The following is a 20,706-nucleotide window of genomic DNA, read 5'->3' as shown; positions in this document are numbered from 1 at the left end:
ATTGTATAAAACATAAATTAGATTGGTATCATCATTTCCTAGCTTTTTTTAGCGCTGCTAAATAAACCCCATTTTTTCTTCTTTCCCACCCTGATGATTGACATATGCCACTCTTGTGATATTGTCTGTCTGAAAACAAATGAACGGTTCTCTCTTTAACAGAGGCCAAAACCGAAGAGCTCTGAGAATTGCACGGAGTTCTAAAATATCTATTGGTAATCTTGCCTCTTGAGATTTCCAAACCCCTTGTGCTGTCAGAGATCCCCAAACAACTCCTCAACCTGAAAGACTTGCATCTGTTGTGATCTCATTCCAGGTTGGTCAAAAAAAAGAAGCCCCTTGAACTAAATGATGGTGATCTATCCACCACGTCAGAGTGTCGGACATTGGGATTTAAGGATATTAATTGTGATATCTTTGTATACCCTGCACCATTGGTTCAGCATACAAAGCTGTAGAGGTCTCATGTGAAAATGAGCAAAGGGGAACGCATCCGATGCTGCAGTCATGAGACCTAAAACTTCCATGCACATAGCCACTGAAGGGAATGACTGAGACTGAAGGTGCCGGCAGGCTGCAACCAATTTTAAACGTCTCTTGTCTGTTAGAGACAGAGTCATGGACACTGAATCTATCTGGAAGCCTAAAAAGGTGACCCTTGTCTGAGGAATCAAGAAACTTTTTGGTAAATTGATCCTCCAACCATGTTTCCAAAGAAACAACACTAGTTGATTTGTGTGATATTCTGCAGAACGTAAAGACTGAGCTAGTACCAAGATATTGTCCAAATAAGGAAACACTGCAATACCCTGTTCTCTGATTACAGAGAGTAGGGCACCTAGAACCTTTGAAAATATTCTTGGAGTTGTTGTTAGGCCAAATGGAAGAGCAACAAATTGGTAATGCTTGTCTAGAAAAGAGAATCTCAGGAACTGATAATGTTCTAGATCATTCGGAATATGAAGGTATGCAACCTGCAAGTCTATTGTGGACATATAATGTCCTTGCTGAACAAAAGGCAGAATAGTCCTTATAGTCACCATCTTGAAAGTTGGTACTCTTACATAACGATTCAAAATTTTCAGATCCAGAACTGGTCTGAATAAATTTTCCTTTTTTGGGACAATGAATAAATTTGAATAAAACCCCAAACCTTGTTCCTGAAAAGGAACTGGCATGATTACCCCTGAAGACTCCAGGTCTGAAACACACTTCAGGAAAGCCTGAGCTTTTACTGGATTTGCTGGGATACGTGAGAGAAAAAATCTTCTCACAGGAGGTCTTACTCTGAATCCTATTCGATACCATTGAGAGACAATGCTCTGAATCCATTGATTTTGGACAGAATTTATCCAAATATCCTTGAAAAACCTTAATCTGTCCCCTACCAGCTGAGCTGGAATGAGGGCCGCACCTTCATGTGGACTTAGGGGCTGACTTTGGTTTCTTAAATGGCTTGGATTTATTCCAATTTGAGGAAGGCTTCCAATTGGAAACAGATTCCTTGGGGGAAGGATTGAGGTTTTTGTTCCTTATTTTGAAGAAAGGAACGAAAACGGTTAGAAGCCTTAGATTTACCCTTAGGTTTTTTTATCCTGAGGTAGAAAAATTCCCTTTCCCCCAGTGACAGTTGAAATAATAAAATCCGACTGAGAACCAAATAAATTATTACCTTGGAAAGAAAGAGATAGTAATATAGATTTAGATTTCATATCAGCATTCCAAGATTTAAGCCACAAAGCTCTTCTAGCTAATATAGCTAAAGACATGGATCTAACATAAATTTTGATAATCTCAAAAATGGCATCACAAATAAAATGATTAGCATATTGCAGTAAGCGAATAATACTAGATATGTCAGAATCCAATTCTTGTTGCACTAAATTCTCCAACCAGAAAGTTGATGCAGCCACAACATCAGCCAAAGAAATTGCAGGTCTGAGAAGGTGACCTGAATATAAATAGGCCTTCCTTAGATAAGATTCAAGCTTCCTATCTAAAGGATCCTTAAAGGAAGTACTATCAACCATAGGAATAGTGGTATGTTTAGCAAGAGTAGAAATAGCCCCATCAACTTTGGGGATTTTTCCCCAAAACTCTATAGAATTTGCTTGTAATGGATACAATTTTTTAAACCTTGAAGAAGGAATAAAAGAAGTACCTGGCTTATTCCATTCCTTAGAAATCATATCAGAAATAGCCTCAGGAATAGGAAAAAACCCCGGAGAAACCACAGGAGGTTTAAAAACAGCATTTAAACATTTATTAGACTGAATGTCAAGAGGACTGGTTACCTCAATATCCAAAGTAATTAACACTTCTTTTAATAAAGAACGCATATACTCTATTTTAAATAAATAAGTAGATTTGTCAGTGTCAATGTCTGAGGAAGGATCTTCTGTATCAGATAGATCCTCATCAGAGGAGGATAAATTATTGTGTTGTTGGTCATTTGAAATTTCATCAACTGAATGAGAAGTTTTAAAAAAACATTTATGTTTATTAGAAGGTGGAAATGCAGACAAAGCCTTCTGGATAGAATCAGAAACAAATTCTTTAAAATTCATAGGTATATCATGTACATTAGAAGTTGAAGGAACTGCAACTGGCAATGTACTATTACTGATGGACACACTATCTGCATGTAAAAGTTTATCATAACTATTACAAATGACATTTGGTGAAATAATTTCCACAATCTTACAACAAATGCTCTTAGCTTTGGTAGACCCGATGTCAGGCAGCAATGTTCCAGCAGAAACTTCTGAGGCAGAATCAGATTGAGACATCTTGCAAAATGTAAATGAAAAAACAACATATAAAGCAAAATGATCAATTTCCTTATATGGGAAAAAATGCAAAAAGCATAGCCCTCTGTTAGAGCAAAAAGGCAAGAGGCAAACATCAATGGGGTATTAAAATAATGAAAAAGTTTGGCGCCATGTATGATGCACAACGTAACTGAAACTTTTTTGGCAGCAATAATAACCGGAAATGACATACTCGCGTCACTAATAACGCAACCGTGTGTAAGGCTCCGGCGTCGACTATGACGCCGGAAATGACGAAGTTGCGTCAGACGTATTCTTCACGCCAAAAAAAATTCTCACACCAAGAATGACGCAATAAAGTCTAGCATTTGACGCACCCACGGGCCTAATTCTGCCCGCAATTTGCAAGAAGTAGTCAATTGAAAAAAAGACTAAACCCCAGGTAAGAAATAAATTTCTTAAAATTTTTTTATTTTCCCCAAATATGAAACTGACAGTCTGCAGAAGGAAATACATGAACCTGACTTATGGCAAATATAAGTACAATACATATATTTAGAACTTTATATAAATGCATAAAGTGCCAAACCATAGCTGAGGTGTCTTAAATAATGAAAAACATACTTACCAAAAGACACCCATCCACATATAGCAGATAGCCAAACCAGTACTGAAACAGTTATCAGTAGAGGTAATGGTAAATTGAGAGTATATCGTCGATCTGAAAAGGGAGGTAGGAGATGAATCTCTACGACCGATAACAGAGAACCTATGAAATAGACCCCCGTTAGGGAAATCATTGTATTCATAAGTGATACTCCCTTCACGTCCCTCTGACATTCGCTGTACTCTGAGAGGACTTGGGCTTCAACAATGCTAAGAAGCGCATATCAATGTAGAAATCTTAGCACAAACTTACTTCACCACCTCCATAGGAGGCAAAGTTTGTAAAACAATTGTGGGTGTGGTGAGGGGTGTATTTATAGGCAAACTTTGCCCCTCCTGGTAGGATTGTATATCCCATATGTCACTAGCTCATGGACTCTTGCCAATTACATGAAAGAAAAATAAAATTTGAAAATTGCATTCCACAAGCTCCACCCAAACAACATGAAACACCTGGAGCAATTCTGCCAAGAATAGACACAAATTACTCCAAGTCAGTGTGCACAATTGTTAGATACCACAAAAGTATAAAAGTGATTAAGTAGCTCTGCTAAATATTCATATGAGGGGGGGTTGAATATTTGTGCAAGCAGCATACTTCTTTTTCTTTTAAATATCTACTCAGAAATACCTCATTTTGGTTTTAAAATATACTCTGATGAGTTTGCAATACAAATATTGTTTGGGATAATATATGTATTATTTGTAATACTTTGCCAAGGGACTGTATGTGTCTGGAAACTTGTCTAGATAACACATTTGGTAGTCAAATGTTTATCTAGAAACTAGATAAATTGTAGTTTTTTTAAGGAATAGTTAATTTGATTGTTTAACCATACTTTGTAGGGAAACATTGAGTGTCTTAATAAATTAAATACATTAAGTAGTGGGAGAAGTTACTAGTAGTGCTCCTCAGGGGTGAGTTATAGGACCCGTTTTGTTTAACAAATGTATTAATGATGACAATGAAAAATTAAAGTAATCACAAACAGTGAAATAGTCAATATAAAATAATGTGAGTAAAATCAGTTTGCACTGAATCAAAGAAGAAACTTCCAAAATTTGGTGGAAAGTTAGTGTAGGGCCCAGCATGGGCCTGGAGCGTGCTAAGGGTTAAATCTGTAGGATAGTGGGATAGGAGAAGAGGGCTGGTATAGTGGTGCAACATTGTTGCAGAGTAGGGAAGGCCCCTACTTACCTGTTAAAGGCTGAAGTCATCCAAGCAACTTTCTCTTCTCCATCAGATCCTGTTCTCTGTGCTTGAAATTCCATTATGCAGCATTCAAGGCGTTCTGTTCTTCCACCCAGACATTATCAGGATGAACATGATTCATCTGGAACTGCAAAATCAAAAAAGCAGATAAGTAACCATGCACATAACATGGATGATATAGACATCATCCCTCCAACACAGCATCAGAATGTCATATCTGCACAAATACTTTCAGCTGATGTTGAGCAAGATATTGGTAATCTAGAGATAGTGCCAGAGTCTCAGCAAAATCAGGAGTTAGAGCAGGCTGTTAGGGTAGTCAATCCTCCATTATAACTTCATTATCTGAGGGAGTACCACGATCTGCTATGTCATCATTGTCCAATTTCCTCTCTTCTATTGCGGCTGTTATGGCTGCTACTGTGTCCACACCTCTTGCCCCAGGACAGGCTCCATTTTACAGTTTTCAGGGTCCCTCTGTTAAGCAGGCCCAATATCACCATATGCAGCCCCCAGCCCTTAATATCATCCAACCGAGCAGGCACTACGCAAAGGTGCAAAAAAGTCCATACATTTATTAAAGAATCAATTTAAAAAAAAAAATCAAAAACTCTCTCTCCAAGTGCCATCACAAGAGCTAGGACATCAGGAATAACTTGGCTTAATAAACAGGGGAACTTTAAATGCATGAGTAGAAATTGTCAAATGTGTGCACATATAGGTATTGGCAATACATTTGTTAGCAGCAGTACCAAACAAAGCTATAATATCAACTGCTATGCCAACTGTGGCAGTGTATTTGTTGTTTACTTACCTGCAATATTTGCCACTGCCAATATGTGGGTCATACCTCTAGGTAGGTTAGAAAAAGGGTTGGTTAGGGAAAAATTCAAAGGATTTGTAGCATTTAAGCTAAGTGCTGAATTAGGCACTATTAAATTGGATAAGGTCAGTTAAAATTTAACACTTTATTTAACATATGTACAAAGACAGACAATTTACTTAAATCGGATCACTGTTTAGAAACAAACATTCATCAATTGTTTCTATATATTGTCATTCCAAGTGACCCAACTGTAACATAATAAAACCAAACCAAAACCAAAAGGTAAAGGTAAAATATAAGGGCTACGTGCTCTAGAAAATACTATTGTGGTGAAGTTAATCGATATTGAGTGGATTTCAAGTTCAAGTCATACAGTTTTCACACAGGCTATGCGCTCAAAGGCGTCCTCCTACCTGCGTACTGCTGAGATTTAACTCAGTCAGCCGATTTCTAGCTGATCCCTATCAATCAATATCTCAACATTCATACAGTCTCAATATATCTGTCGGGATTAAACTAATGTTTCCTAGTTTTTAGAATATATATATGTATAATGCTAGAATTCAATGTAATATTGCTGATAATTATCACTATGATAAGGTAATGTTTGGCAAATTGATAGTGCCTAAAGTCTAGAGATTATTCATTTCAGTTCTAAGTGCTTATCATCACTACTTGAACAGGTTCTCAAAAATATAGGCACCGTTAGCCCTTTTGTCAAATCCTATGATTACCCTTAGATCGCTATATATATATTGAAAATAACCGCTATTAGAGCGGCAACAATAGTAGCCAACAGATTATCAGTAACTTAGTTTCTAACACCACGCTAGAGTTCCAGAGCACGCCCACCGATGCGTTTCGTCACTTGTACGTGACTTTGTCAGGGCATAGGGCCCGCCCAGCCTCAAATGCCGTCTTTTATCCTCCATAGTTGCCGTGGTAACGGCTTGTGTATTGCGGAAGTGTCCACCGCAATGTCTACGGCGACTAAGTGTTACTCTCCGATATTACAATTAAGTAATGTGTGATATATCGGGTGTAGGTACATTCCATGTCATTAATCTCAGATTGTTATATAGAGCATTTATGCAGTGATAGGAAGCTGTCCTCCTACTAACTAAATACTTTTTACAGACACATATATAATTACATATGTATTGTTAGTTTTTTGACAGCAGTCTGTGCAATCTATCTAAGAAAATATTACAGCAGTTTATGCTAAACAATTTTTATCGGACATAGGGACTCCATAGTGGCTAAGGGTTAGATATTTATTAAGCATGAGTATATATATATATATATATATATATATATATATAGTCATTCTAAAAAGCTTATATTTCTCTAGTGCCAAACTGACAATTAAGTATATATCTATTGAGTCTAAAAGAATGAATATCTATAGGACTGAATTAGCTTTATGTGTGATTTTATTATAACACATTTCTGTAAAGTTTACACTTCCATCCTATGCTTATCTCGTTAAAGGAGCCAAATCCCGATTAAGTTGCTCCCTAAGGGGATATGTGTGTAATTTTCAACTGTATTTATAGTCATATTTAATAGCTACGTCCCATACTTCATAATTTATTACAGATATATAGACTTAGATATAGATCTTAAATTAGATCTTAAATTAGAATATAATCTCTAGAGAAAGCTCTTATAAGAGATTGCCTCATTTAAACCCTTTGGTGATGCAGATTTTAATTAATGTATTCAGCTGCATTCTTTTTGAAGCAGAAGTTTGTTAATGTCACCCCTTCTGCCCTTAGGCTTTAGTTGTTCTATGGCAAAGAAATGTATCTGATATTTCTCTTGTTGATGAACTGTGTTCATATGCTTAGCTACTGGTACATTCCTGTCCCATTTTATGTCCCCTATATGTTCAAGGACTCTTGTTCTTAGTTCCCTTGAGGTTTCACCTACATAAATTAGGGGACATTTGCACATGGCTACGTATACAACTCTCTTGGTTCTACAATTCATAAATTCATTTATAGGGTAGTTTTTCCCTGTTTTTGGATGAACAAATTGTTTCATTGGGGACATATTTTTGCACGCTTGGCAGCGGCCACATTTAAAGAACCCTTTAGTTTCTTGAAGCCATGTTTTCTGAGGATTTTGTACAAAGTGACTCCTAGTCAAGGTGTCTTTCAAATTACGTGATCTCCTATTAGTTATCTTAGGTCTATCTGCGATAACTTCAGACAATTCAGGGTCCTCCTGTAAGACGTGCCAGTGTTTTTTAAATATGTGTTGGATACTGCTGTGTTTTTCATCGAATGTGCCTATAATTCTAATTTGCTGACTGTCTTTATTTCTGTCAGTATCAATTTTTTCCTGTAGTAGGGGTGCTCTCTCTAGTGCCTTAGCTCGTTGGTAAGCTTTTTTAAGGCATCTATTAGGGTATCCCCTTTCTTTGAACCTTTTTCTTAGTTCTTGAGCTTCCAATTCAAAATCTTCTAATGAGCTGCAATTGCGCCTAGCCCTCAGGTATTGGCCAAATGGGATGCCCATCCTTTGGCTTTTAGGATGGTAGCTTTTCCAGTTTAGGAGATTATTAGTAGCTGTCTCTTTCCTAAATAATTTTGTACTTAGGGATCCATCGCACTCTTTTCGAATTTCCAAGTCTAGAAAGGAAATACTTGTTTCTTCAATCGTTGAGGTATAGTGCATACCGTGAGTATTGTCATTTAGCCATAACATAAAGTCATTAAAGTTCTCTTTGGAACCTGTCCATAATATAAGCACATCATCGATGTAGCGAATAAATAGATCCATATATTTCATAAAAGGGTTCATTTCTTCATTTAGGATATATGTATGTTCTATCCAACCCAAAAACAAATTTGCATAAGTGGGGGCACAGCATGTGCCCATTGCTGTGCCCCTTTTCTGCAAATACACTTTATTATCAAAAAGAAAGTAGTTGTGTTGTAACACAAAATCAAGTAGTTCAATTACAAAATCATCAGCCTTACTGCCTTTTGGGTTTGTCATTTTTAAGAAGAATTGTACAGCCTGTTTCCCTAGAGAGTGTGATATATTTGAATATAGACTCTCGACGTCAATGCTTGCTAGTAGTGTATTCTCACTCACATAGACATTTTCCAAGCATTTTAGAACTTCCTTAGTGTCTTGGACATATGATGTCAGTGTGTGTACATATTCTCTTAATTTCTTGTCTACAAAAGTACTCACTTTTTCAGTCAAACAACCATTCCCAGATACTATTGGTCTTCCTGGGGGTGACAGTAAGTTTTTGTGAACTTTTGGCAGGCTGTAAAAAGATTTTGTAATGATTCTTTCACCATACCCTTTATCTAATATAGATTTCAGTTCTTTTATGTATGTTAATGTCGGGTCTTTAGATAAAATTTGATAATTATCTTTATTTGTTAGAATATCAAGACACATCTTTTTGTACTGGGGGTTTGACATGATAACCAAATTATCGCCCTTATTGGCATTCTTAATTGTTATATCAGTGTTGTTGGTTAATTCTGCCAATGCTTCTCTTTCTTTAAAACTAAGATTCTTTTTAGTTTTACTTTTACAATTAAGGGCTTCAAGTTCTGTAGTTACCAGTGTTACAAATTTGTCTATCGTTGGATATTTGGAGATTGTGGACATGAAGGTACTCTTAAGTTTCACAATGCTATTTGTTTGTGTAGCATCAGTGTCATCATTTTCATCTAGTAATGTTTTCATTAAAGTAACAATTTCTAGATCCTCTTCATCCACTCCCATATCCATAAGGCATGCTTTATTTGCCTCCTTGTGATATTTGTGTAGTGCCAGCTTTCTGGCAAAAAGATGTGTGTCTTTAACCCAATTGAAGGTGTCATATTTGGGGGTAGGGATAAAGGAAAGCCCCTTGGATAATAAACTGTGGTGTTCATGTCTTAGAGTAATTCCTGCCAAATTGATGACTTGTAATTGATTATCTTTCATTTTTGTTTGTTTGGTTTTCTCTTGTTTTGTTGTCTTGTTTTTATACTTGTTTTTGGTGGGAACAGATCCTTCTCTGAAAAAATCCTAGTAATGGATGGTTCCGTCATAGGTGTTATAGCTGTAGTTGTGGTTATTGGTGTTGATTCTTCTTCTGACAATTCTGACTCTGCAGAAGAACTTTCTGCTGTGGTATTTTTACCTTTATTTTCTTGTGTCTGTCTCACATTTCTACATTTGTAATTAACTTTATAAATATTGCCTTTTTGATGGTCTGACCAGTCTCTCTGTAGTTTTCTATTTTTTGTTTCACTAAGTTCTTCTTTTAGTTTATCAATATGGAATTTTAGTTTTTGATCTAAAGCCTCAAAATCTTTGTCTGAGGTGAATTTATTAGTTTGTATTCTTGCCTCTTCAACTAATTTTGTTAGTTGCTCATACTGACTCCTTTCATATTCTAATGTAAGTTTCATCAGATCTAATGAGCACTGTGTCAGAATTTCCTGCCACCTTAAGACAAAGTTCTCATCTGGGATGTGAAAAGAAGGTGCTAATTGTATCCTCAGACCCCTAGGAATGAGTTTGTTTTTTACATAGTTTTCTAGACTAAAAATCTCCCAAAAGGTCTTAACTTGTTTTTTCATAATTTTGGCTATACTTTTGAAGGCTTCTTCTATATTTGTAGCTTTTGGACATACATTGACTACATTTAATGTAAAGAGCCTTTCGGCCTCCTGCTTCCATTTTTTAAAGTCAATATTAGAAGATAGATAGCCCGCCATAGCTATCTATTCTTTTTTACCTTTAAGTTCCCAAATTCAAAGGTTGTGAATTAAATCACTATGTAATAGGGTTGGTTAGGGAAAAATTCAAAGGATTTGTAGCATTTAAGCTAAGTGCTGAATTAGGCACTATTAAATTGGATAAGGTCAGTTAAATTTAACACTTGATTTAACATATATACAAAGACAGACAATTTACTTAAATCGGATCACTGTTTAGAAACAAACATTCATCAATTGTTTCTATATATTGTCATTCCAAGTGACCCAACTGTAACATAATAAAACCAAACCAAAATCAAAAGGTAAAGGTAAAATTTAAGGGCTACGTGCTCTAGAAAATACTATTGTGGTGAAGTTAATCGATATTGAGTGAATTTCAAGTTCAAGTCATACAGTTTTCACACAGGCTATGCGCTCAAAGGCGTCCTCCTACCTGCGTACTGCTGAGATATAACTCAGTCAGCCGATTTCTAGCTGATCCCTATCAATCAATATCTCAACATTCATACAGTCTCAATATATCTGTCGGGATTAAACTAATGTTTCCTAGTTTTTAGAATATATATATGTATAATGCTAGAATTCAATGTAATATTGCTGATAATTATCGCTATGATAAGGTAATGTTTGGCAAATTGATAGCGCCTAAAGTCTAGAGATTATTCATTTCAGTTCTAAGTGCTTATCATCACTACTTGAACAGGTTCTCAAAAATATAGGCACCGTTAGCCCTTTTGTCAAATCCTATGATTACCCTTAGATCGCTATATATATATATTGAAAATAACCGCTATTAGAGCGGCAACAATAGTAGCCAACAGATTATCAGTAACTTAGTTTCTAACACCACGCTAGAGTTCCAGAGCACGCCCACCGACGCGTTTCGTCACTTGTACGTGACTTCGTCAGGGCATAGGGCCCGCCCAGCCTCAAATGCCGTCTTTTATCCTCCATAGTTGCCGTGGTAACGGCTTGTGTATTGCGGAAGTGTCCACCGCAATGTCTACGGCGACTAAGTATTACTCTCCGATATTACAATTAAGTAAAAAAAGGTTTGGAAAAAAAACACACACCCGGGACGTTAAAATTATGTGAAAGAATCTGCGGTTGCAAATCACTTTAATAGTGAACACTTTACAAATATAGTAGATTTAACCATACAGGTAATAGACCTAGAGATAGTGGCCCCAAGGGGAGGCAATAGATACAAAATTCTGGAGAAAGAAAATATTTTGGATGTTAAAATTAAAAACATGTTGCCCACTGGGTATGAATATGGAGTGTGACATTAATTTCTTTATTGATACATGATCCACTTCAGTCCTCAGTTGTTTGGCTTTGTTATTTACTCCCTTTTTATACCCTTTAGGCTTATCAAGATTCAAAAATGGCTTAAAATTTTTATTTTTAATTGAGCCTTCCTTTGATTTTAGTAACTCAACTTATGTTTTTTTTTACAGCGTTATGTTTTCTGATAGAGTTAGGTTACTCCTTCATTTAAATAAAAAAATAGGCCTCCAAGATGGCATCCCCTAGATTCTATCAGCTAATCGGAATTAAGGTAGAAAAAATCCTATTGGCTGAAGCAAATAGCCAATAGGATTGATCCAATCGGCCTATAGGATTGAGCTTGCATTCTATTGGCTGTTCCAATTAGGTGGCAGCGATGTTGGGGGGGGGGCAGATTAGGGGTTAATAAATATAATATAGGGGTTGGCGGTATTAGGGGCAGCAGATTAGGGGTACATAGGGATAATTTAGCTGGCGAAGCGGCAGATTAGGGGTTAAAAAATTTAATAGAGTGGCGGCGATGTGGGGGGACCTCGGTTTAGGGGTACATAGGTAGTTTATGGGTGTTAGTGTACTTTAGAGCACAGTAGTTAAGAGCTTTATAAACCGGCGTTAGCCCAGAAAGCTCTTAACTACTGTTTTTTTTCTGCGGCTGGAGTTTTGTCGTTAGATTTCTAACGCTCACTTCAGCCACGACTCTAAATACCGGCGTTAGATCCCATTGAAAAGATAGGATACGCAATTGACGTAAGGGGATCTGCGGTATGGAAAAGTCGCGGCTGCAAAGTGAGCGTTAGACCCTTTCCTGACTGACTCCAAATACCAGAGGGCGGTAAAAACCAGCGTTAGGAGCCTCTAACGCTGGTTTTCACGGCTACCGCCCAACTCTAAATCTAGCCGTTAGTTAATTATAGTAATTTTTATTTAAATGTATTTAAATTATATTTAAGTTAGGGGGTGTTAGGGTTAGACTTAGATTTAGGGGTTAATACATTTTTCGATTTTTCGGCGATGTTGGGGGCGGCAGATTAGGGGTTAATAAATGTAGGTAGGTGGCGGCGATGTTAGGCATGGCAGATTAGGGGTTAATAATATTTAACTAATGTTGCGAGGTGGAAGTGCAGTGGTTTAGGGGTTAATATGTTTATTATAGTTGTGGCGATTTCCGGAGCGGCAGATTAGGGGTTAAAAAATTTATTATAATGTTTGCGATGCGGGAGGGCCTTTTTAGCACTTTAGTTATGAGTTTTATGTTTTGGCGTTGTACCATAAAACTCTTAACTACTGACTTTTAAATGCGTTAGGACTCTTGACGGGGTAGGGTGTACCGCTCACTTTTTGGCCTCCCAGGACAAGCTCGTAATACCGGCGCTATGGAAGTCCCATTGAAAATAGACTTTACAAAATTTACGTAAGTTGGTTTGCGGTAAGGCCAAAAAAGTGTGCGATGGCCCTAAACCTTCAAGACCCGTAATAGCAGCGGGCGTAAAAAAAGCAGCGGTAGGACTTGTTAACGCTGCTTTTTTATCCTAACGCACAACTCGTAATCTAGCCGTTAGTTTCTTATGCTTAGTATTATGTGTATAGTCAGTAGTTTCACCTCCCAAGTTTATATTTGTATTAACTTTAGGTAATTTATTTATTTTTTTTTTAAATAATAGTTATTTATATTTCTCTTCATCCGGGAAATATTGCTATCAAGATTTAATAACATCTAGCATTATGGGCCATTTAGTACATATTTTTAGGCTAACTAATAATATATAGATAGCGTTGAGCTAGTCTAGTTTTTATTTCACTCCAGTTATGTAAAGGTTAATGGTTTTTGGTTTATGGTATAAATAGCACAACATCTATTGTATGTATCATGTCTATGAGTAAGGGCCTGTAGGGGGCACGAAACGCATCAGGCACCTGTCTTTGTCCTACCTCCATGGTCTGTTCAGTGTTTTGTCCTGTTTTTGATTTTTTGAATTTTTGTTTTTTTATATTGATTCTTCAATAAATGTATGGACTTTCTTTGCACCTTTGCATAGTGCCTGCTACTTTTTCCTTCTATCATCTATTTGCGAAGTGGTTCACCCGTCTTTCAGCTACGGCACCCCAGGAGTTAGTGCTTGCTTTGGGCGATGCTTTTGGATTTCCGCATTTCCGGTTTGTGGCCGGTTGTGTGCTGGAGTTGCTGGGACTGAACTTTGCTGTTTGTGTTATCATCCAACCGAGGCCTATCTATTCAAGGCCTAGTGAACCTGGGGTCACGTCTACTGCCACACTGCCAATTGGGCCTATTCCCTGAATCATATTTTGCCTTTGGGGCCTATCATACAGGCCGCATCGACCGCCACACCAGGGCCTATTATTACAACTTTGACTGCCACACTGCCAGGGCCCCTTATCCCCCAGACCCCTCCGGCGCTTTTGCGGCCTACCGCTTCGACGCAAGCACCATAACAACGGTTGTTACCAGTTACACAAGCTCCTCAAGATCCACGTGGAGCTCAGGCCTGCATTGGCAATCCATTACCGCTAATGCAGGCTTCGCAGCCTACTTTGGGTGACTCAGCTAGAGCGGTTACGTCACCGGAAGTAAACACGAGAGGGGCGATCACTTCCGGTCCTACGCCACAAGAAGCCGGGCAGGATGGAAGCAGCACGGCGCCTTGCAAGCTCCAAGGTGAGTCCACCTTGGAGGTGGGAGGTTTACTGGGAAGCAGGGATACCGGGGGTAATGGCATAAGCATGTACAACCAGAGGGGCAGTACTTCTATAAGGGGAAGATTCAGATCTATGCAAGGTCCACAGAGGATTCATAACAGGCCTGTAGCAACAAAAATAACAACCCAAGTCCAGGGGGTCCGGGTGGCCAATAGAGGGAAAAGAGTTATGAAACAACTTGAATTTTCGAGAGAAAAACAAGGAAGCTTGCAAAACCTTATCCCTCAAAATATATCTTCACAAAACATTAGGGATTCATTTATTAACCCTTTACACATAGTATGACTGGAAATGTAGGTGTGCAAGCTAATAGTGTGCAATCTTTGCAAAACCAGGAATCTCTATCAGGTTTGAGGAGTGTGTGTGCTTGGAATGTGTTAGTGACACTATAGATGTGAGTTCAGTTATGCATGGAAGTGGGAATGCAGTACCAGGCTGTTTGAATGTAAATGTTTTGCCAATCTCTTTGCCCTCCCTGTTGCCTAGTACAAATCCACCCACCCACAATGTGCAAAGTGCTTACGATTTGTTGAATTTATTCCAGGAGGTGTTTGGACCGGAGAGCACCTTGATGGATAAACAGTCATCAGCAGGACCCACAGTTCAGGCAACATCAATGGAGCAGGCGACACCGATTACTTCATGAGCCCAGCCAGGGTCATCTATCACAGCTGCGGTCCCGTCACCGGCACCTACGGCAGAGGCAAGGGCTATGGCACAGGACCAACCGCAGGACAGTCACGGTGAGATTAGTGTTTTTTCACATGATAGACATGACTCTTCTGGCTCCTCTTCTACTGACACAGATTCAGATAGTGACACATCCCTAGGTCTGCAAGGGAAGGGACAAAAGAGAATGTTTAGAATGATTAAAAAAATCTTAAGGGAATGTAATAGCGGGTCTAAGAAACAGGAAAATGTATCCCCTACCACCCTCTCAAAATGTTGCAGCCCCCACGCATTCGGATCTCCAACCATGTCAAAGGGCAATTTCTGAAAGAAAGGCTGCACTTTATGGGGACACAACCCCTGATAAAATATACTCGTTAAATGCCCATTTGCACCCAATATAAAATAATTAAATACATACATCAGGGAATGTATGTCAATATTTTTGATTTGTCAATAGAAGCCTACAGACAACACGAGAAAAGCGTGGATGGGACAGTCCCTAAAAGATTTAAGTGGCCTGACACTTTTGATGAATGGCTGCAGTGTTTTAGGGTTTTCTCATCGTGCTATCTGGGAAAAATACCCCTCCCAAAATTTGGCAATATTAAAATACACGGATGCCATACATTGAATCCAAAGAAACCATAGTAACGGGACTTGAAGGGAATATGACACAGAGTTCAGGCGTAAAATAGCAGGTAATCCCATTTTAACATTTGACTTCACCCAACTTTGGCAGCGTATGGACCTCCAAGTTTCAAACACCTCTGTTCCCTCCAATTTAGCTTCCCAGTCATTTCTGTACATTAGAAACAGAAAAAAAGTGGTGCATGCTGGGCATTTCAGGAGAAAAGTGAGACAAGGGGAGTGCTTGCAACTTTAGGCACACAAGTAGATTCTGTGCAGGTTCCTATCCAGGAAATTATTGCACCAAACGTAAAGAAGGTGCCACAACCAACAGGTACACTAATGCCATCATGGGCCCAAAAAGCAGAATCTCCAGTGAAGGTTCCCCCGCTTGAGCCATGGTTGTGGGCTTATCCCGATCAAGCAACAGCCAGATTGTTATGGTAAGGTTTTACCTATGGGTTTAATGTTCCCATATTCAAACATATAAAAGGTTCAAAATATCACATAAACCTAATTTTAGCCTATGAACACCCGCAGGCAGTGTCAGAAAAAATAGATAAAGAATTGGCTTTAGGTCGGATGGCTGGCCCATTTTCTTCACCTCACCTACCCAATTTGGTAATTTCCCCTCTGGGGGTAGTTCCCAAAAAAGAGACTGGTAAATTTAGTTTTATTCAGCACCTCTCATACCCATAAGGTAGCTTGGTCAATGACGCTATCGACCCACAACTCAGCTCTGTACACTACCAATCTTTTGAAAGCACACTAGATCTGGTTAGGAGGGTGGGAAGAGGTGCTCTATTAGTGAAATTGTATATAGAGTCGGCTTTCCATTTATTGCTGCTTCACCAATAAGTTTTCCCCCTTATGGGACGTAAATTCCATGGTAGGTATTATGCGAATCGTTGTCTGCCTATGGGTTGCTCCCTGTCTTGTGCACTCTTTGAGGCCTTTAGCACTTTTTTTCATTGGGCAGTGGCCCGTAGTGCTGGCAGCAATTCCATAGCTCATTACCTGGATGATTTCCTACTAGTAGGGAAAGTTGGATCCGGGGAATGTTTACCGTTAATGAATGAGATGCGTAGTCTCATGTCCAAATTTGGGGTACCGATTGTGGAAGATAAAACACAGGGCCCCACATCGTGTCTAGTTTGCTAGGCATCGAGATTGACACATGGCAATGATCTGTAGGCTTCCATCAGAGAAGATACAGGCCATGCTGGGAGCGGTTTGAACGGCTGTTTCCACTAAAGTTATGTCACTGAAGCAGTTACAACCCCTCCTAGGCTTGCTTAATTTCGCCTGTAGAGTTATTCCCATGGGTAGGGTCTTCAACCGTATGTTAAAAAGACTGCTTAGTGGCAGAGTAAAGCCCAATTGCAGAATTTCACTCTCAGGAGACTTAATAGCTGACCTGTTAGTTTGGGAAACTTTTCTTCAACAGTTTAATGGGGTGTGAGTCTGGCGCACTAGACCAATATCTAGTCGGCTGTTGCATCTATTTACCAATGCAGCGGGATCACATGGCTATGGGGCTTATTTCCAGGGGGAATGAAGTGCGGATTATTGGCCGAGTACATGGGCTGCTCTGGGCTTGACTCGCAATTTAACCCTCCTGGAACTTTTCCCATAGTCCTGTCTGTTGAACTATGGGGTAAGAAATTCTTAGACAGGTTGTGTTCTGGACAGACAACATCAGTGTCGTATATGCAATTAACTACTTATCTGCCACTTCAGAGGTGGTGGTGACTCTGCTACGACACTTGGTGTTGCGCTGCTTGGAACTCAATATTAAATTTCAGACAAGACATTTTCCTGGGGTAAATAATGTAGCTGCAGATGCTTTGTCCCGGTTTGAATGGGAGACTTTTAGATGATTAGTCCCAAGAGCATCTACAGTAGGTTTACGTTGTCCTGATTTAGTTTGACAGCTGGTCGTTCCTGGATAGCTTTACTGCCCTTGGTGCGCTCCTCCTTAGCTCCATCTAAGTGGCATGCTTATGTGAGACTTTGGAATGAGTGGGACCAGTTTTGTTTGTCCAGGGGCGTCAAAGCCGCTCAGGGATCTCAGGCAACTTTATGTGATTGGTTGAGTTTACACATCTTGGGCACTCACCAGGGAGCCATCCTATCAAGGTTGGTTGCATTGTCTTACTTTTACCGGTCGTTAGCCTTACCCGACCTCACAAATTATTTTTTCATTTGACAAGTGGTTAAAGGTTGGGGTAGAACTCAGCCGCAGCAAAAAGATACCCATGAGCCTATTACCAGTGACCGACTTGAACGGTTAGTTAACGTGCTGGATAGTATTTGTAACTCCTCATTTGAGGTTTTGCTTTTCAAAATCACCTTTGTGTTAGCCTTTGCCGTCGCAGTAAGAGTTAGCGAGTTAGTGGCTCCATCAAAACAAAAAATAGGTACAGGGGTCAAATTTGAACATATCAGGGCATCAGTTGACTCTCTCTTGTTTTTTATCCCCCGTTCTAAGAATGATTAGGCAGGGAAGGGTGTTTGGCTCTCCATTCCGCCCAAGGCAGATAGTTCTTGCTGCCCAGTAGGTATAGTTAACAAATACTTGGCCAGCAGGCCTCTGGTACCAGGGCAGTTTCTGATACATTCTGATGGTAGATCCCTGTCAAAGTTTCAATTTAGTCGGGTTTTAAAACAAGCAGCAGTCAAAGCTGGGCTAGATGCTAGTAAAATTACACCACATTCCTTTCGAATAGGGGCAGCTACACATTTGGCTCTTTTGGGTTCCTCGAGCGAGGATATTAAACACATGGGTTGGTGGTAGGGATAGGCGAATGTGTAAATTTCCAAATTCAAATGTTAGAACGAATGTTTTTACCGAAATTCGAATTATAAATCTGAATGTTGATAAGAACGAATATTCTTAAAAATTCTATAATCGAATGCTATTTACAGTTTTCGAATGTCACTATAGAATTCAAATGTTTATAATTAGATCGAATGTCCACATTCAAAATTTCGAATTTAACATTCTATTTATTTAACAAATACTATTCAGAAGTTCAATAGTTCATGTGGTAGGGAATCTAGTAAATTGATACATAATAGATACAAATATATCATTTTGAATGTTTCTATATAGAATATTGCATAATTCTAATATTGCATTTAAAGAAAGCATTAGAAATACTATTACAAACATATAAATTCAAATTTTTAGAATTCGAATATTGCATAATTCGAATATTACATTTAAAGAAAGCATTAGAAATACTATTACAAATATGAATTTGAATTTTTCTAAACTAATATTTTTGAATGTAATCGTAAAATTCGAAACCGAACATTCGAAAAAAATAAAATGTTAGAATGTTATGTAAACATGTTATAATGTAATGTAAACATTCAAATAAACGAATGTGATAAAATTTGTTTCATTTTTCGAATGTTGCGAAACATTCGCTCATCCCTAGTTGGTGGCACTCCAACCGCTTTAAAAGTTATGTCCGCTCAATTGCGTAATTTATGCATTTGTTTTGTTTCCCAATCCTAAACTATTTGTCTTCACAGGAGTCAACCCACAAGTGAAAAGAATCTGGATTGTGAGTCACTCTTTCATCCATTGGACCTCTATTCGTTGCTCCTCTCTAGTGGTCAGGCAGAACTTAGAGGCCCCTCTCATAAGGCCTCTATTAGGTGGTTAGGGAACAGGGGTATGTGCTGGCCACAATTAGCAGAGGTGATCACTGAGGACCTCTTAACTTAATATCCTGATTCTACACCTGGGGGCAATGATGTGGGGGGCAGTCCCGGTCCTCCAGTTAAAAATAATGCAGTCAGACATTAATTGGGCAAAGGTCCGCATTCCCGGGATCATGCTAGGGTGGTCAAATAGTGTCCCCCGTTTACACTGAAGGCATATGTCTGCTCATACAGTGGCATATAGGGTAAGGAAAAAGATTAATGCCTCTTTATCTAGGACAGTCACAGAGTCCAGTGGCTTCGTGGTACGTCACAAAGCCATCACAGCTCACAGAACTGAGCTATTTAAGAGGGATAAAGTTCACCTATCTGATTTAGGACTTGAAATACTCAGCGACATCTCCTTTTGGAGCAGAGAACGCTCTGCTGCTATTTTCGTTTCCATTGATCTCCTGCAGTACTGGGTTAGTTGATCTCTATGCCGCCATCTTAGTTGTTCTGTTGGTTCTTTCTAATTAAGTTACGTCTAATAAATCTTGTCCTGTGACAGTCAAAATTTTCCCAACAAGAAGTTGTCTGTGTCATTATTATTAATTCACATATTTAATCTATAGTTAAGTAAGTTATTGGTTATCCCCCTCTCTGCTGGAAACGGTCCGATAAGCATTTAATCCCTTAGGGAAATCTGCAACAGATACATCAGAGGCATCATTGAAGTCACTGCAGATGTTCCTGTGTGTTTGTAGTAGAGGTACTATAGCACTAAGATAATAGCCCAAATAAGAAAACTCCAATAAACTGGAACTCTTCCAGACTTGAAACCAGTGGTGTATTGTTGACCCCGAGCCTACCTAGGTATGCTTTTCAACTAAGGATACCAAAAGTATGAAGTAAATTTGAAAACAGAAGTAATAAGGCTCTTAAAAATGCATGCTCTATCTTAATAATAAAAATGTAATTTAGACGTTCACATCCCTTTAACAGAAAGACAGTCATAAAGACAGATTGCATTGTTACTATCCTTTTTTTATATATATTTTTTATTAATAAAGTATAGTGTTGCTAATATTCTACTATATCTTCCCCGTACATTCAGGAAATATTTCATGTTTCAGGTGTCCATGTAAGTTTTAACCTTGAATCTTGAACTAAATTTTTGAGAAATAGTTAAGTCATACTCTTTGCAGCAAAAGCATTGTTAGCATTTAAGTGATGGATGAGTTGTATAAAAAATGTGTTCACTTCAAACTCAGTGAGATTTGATGGATAGGTACAAGTTAAAGATACTTTATCATGAAATGTAATGTTAGCAGTTCTTTGAAGTAAGAAAATTAAAAATATAGCAAATACATGTATTTGATTTTAGAAAAAGAATTTACTTACACATTGGGTATATTCTAGTCTTATAAGATTAATTACCTTTAAATAAAGATCATATATTTATCAAATGGCCTATTGTTAAGAATGTACATATACTTATAATGTAGTTTGGATTAAAAAAAGGTTATA

The 20,706-nt window shown here is 38.4% G+C and overlaps 1 long non-coding RNA gene across 1 annotated transcript in view; it reads left to right on the top strand.

Annotated features, from left to right (window-relative positions):
* Positions 1–19,629, top strand: part of LOC128648197 (uncharacterized) — a 136,589-nt gene extending 116,960 nt beyond the window's left edge. The window contains exons 2-3 of the long non-coding RNA XR_008400533.1: positions 14,768–14,966; positions 19,066–19,629. This is a non-coding gene — a long non-coding RNA (uncharacterized LOC128648197). The remainder of the gene's footprint in view (positions 1–14,767; positions 14,967–19,065) is intronic.
* The last annotated feature ends 1,077 nt before the right edge of the window (positions 19,630–20,706 follow it).

This window comes from Bombina bombina, chromosome 2 (genome assembly GCF_027579735.1).
Source record: "Bombina bombina isolate aBomBom1 chromosome 2, aBomBom1.pri, whole genome shotgun sequence".
NCBI lineage: Eukaryota > Metazoa > Chordata > Amphibia > Anura > Bombinatoridae > Bombina > Bombina bombina.
Note: the sequence above shows the minus strand (reverse complement) of the source record. Positions and strands in the feature narration are given on the sequence as shown.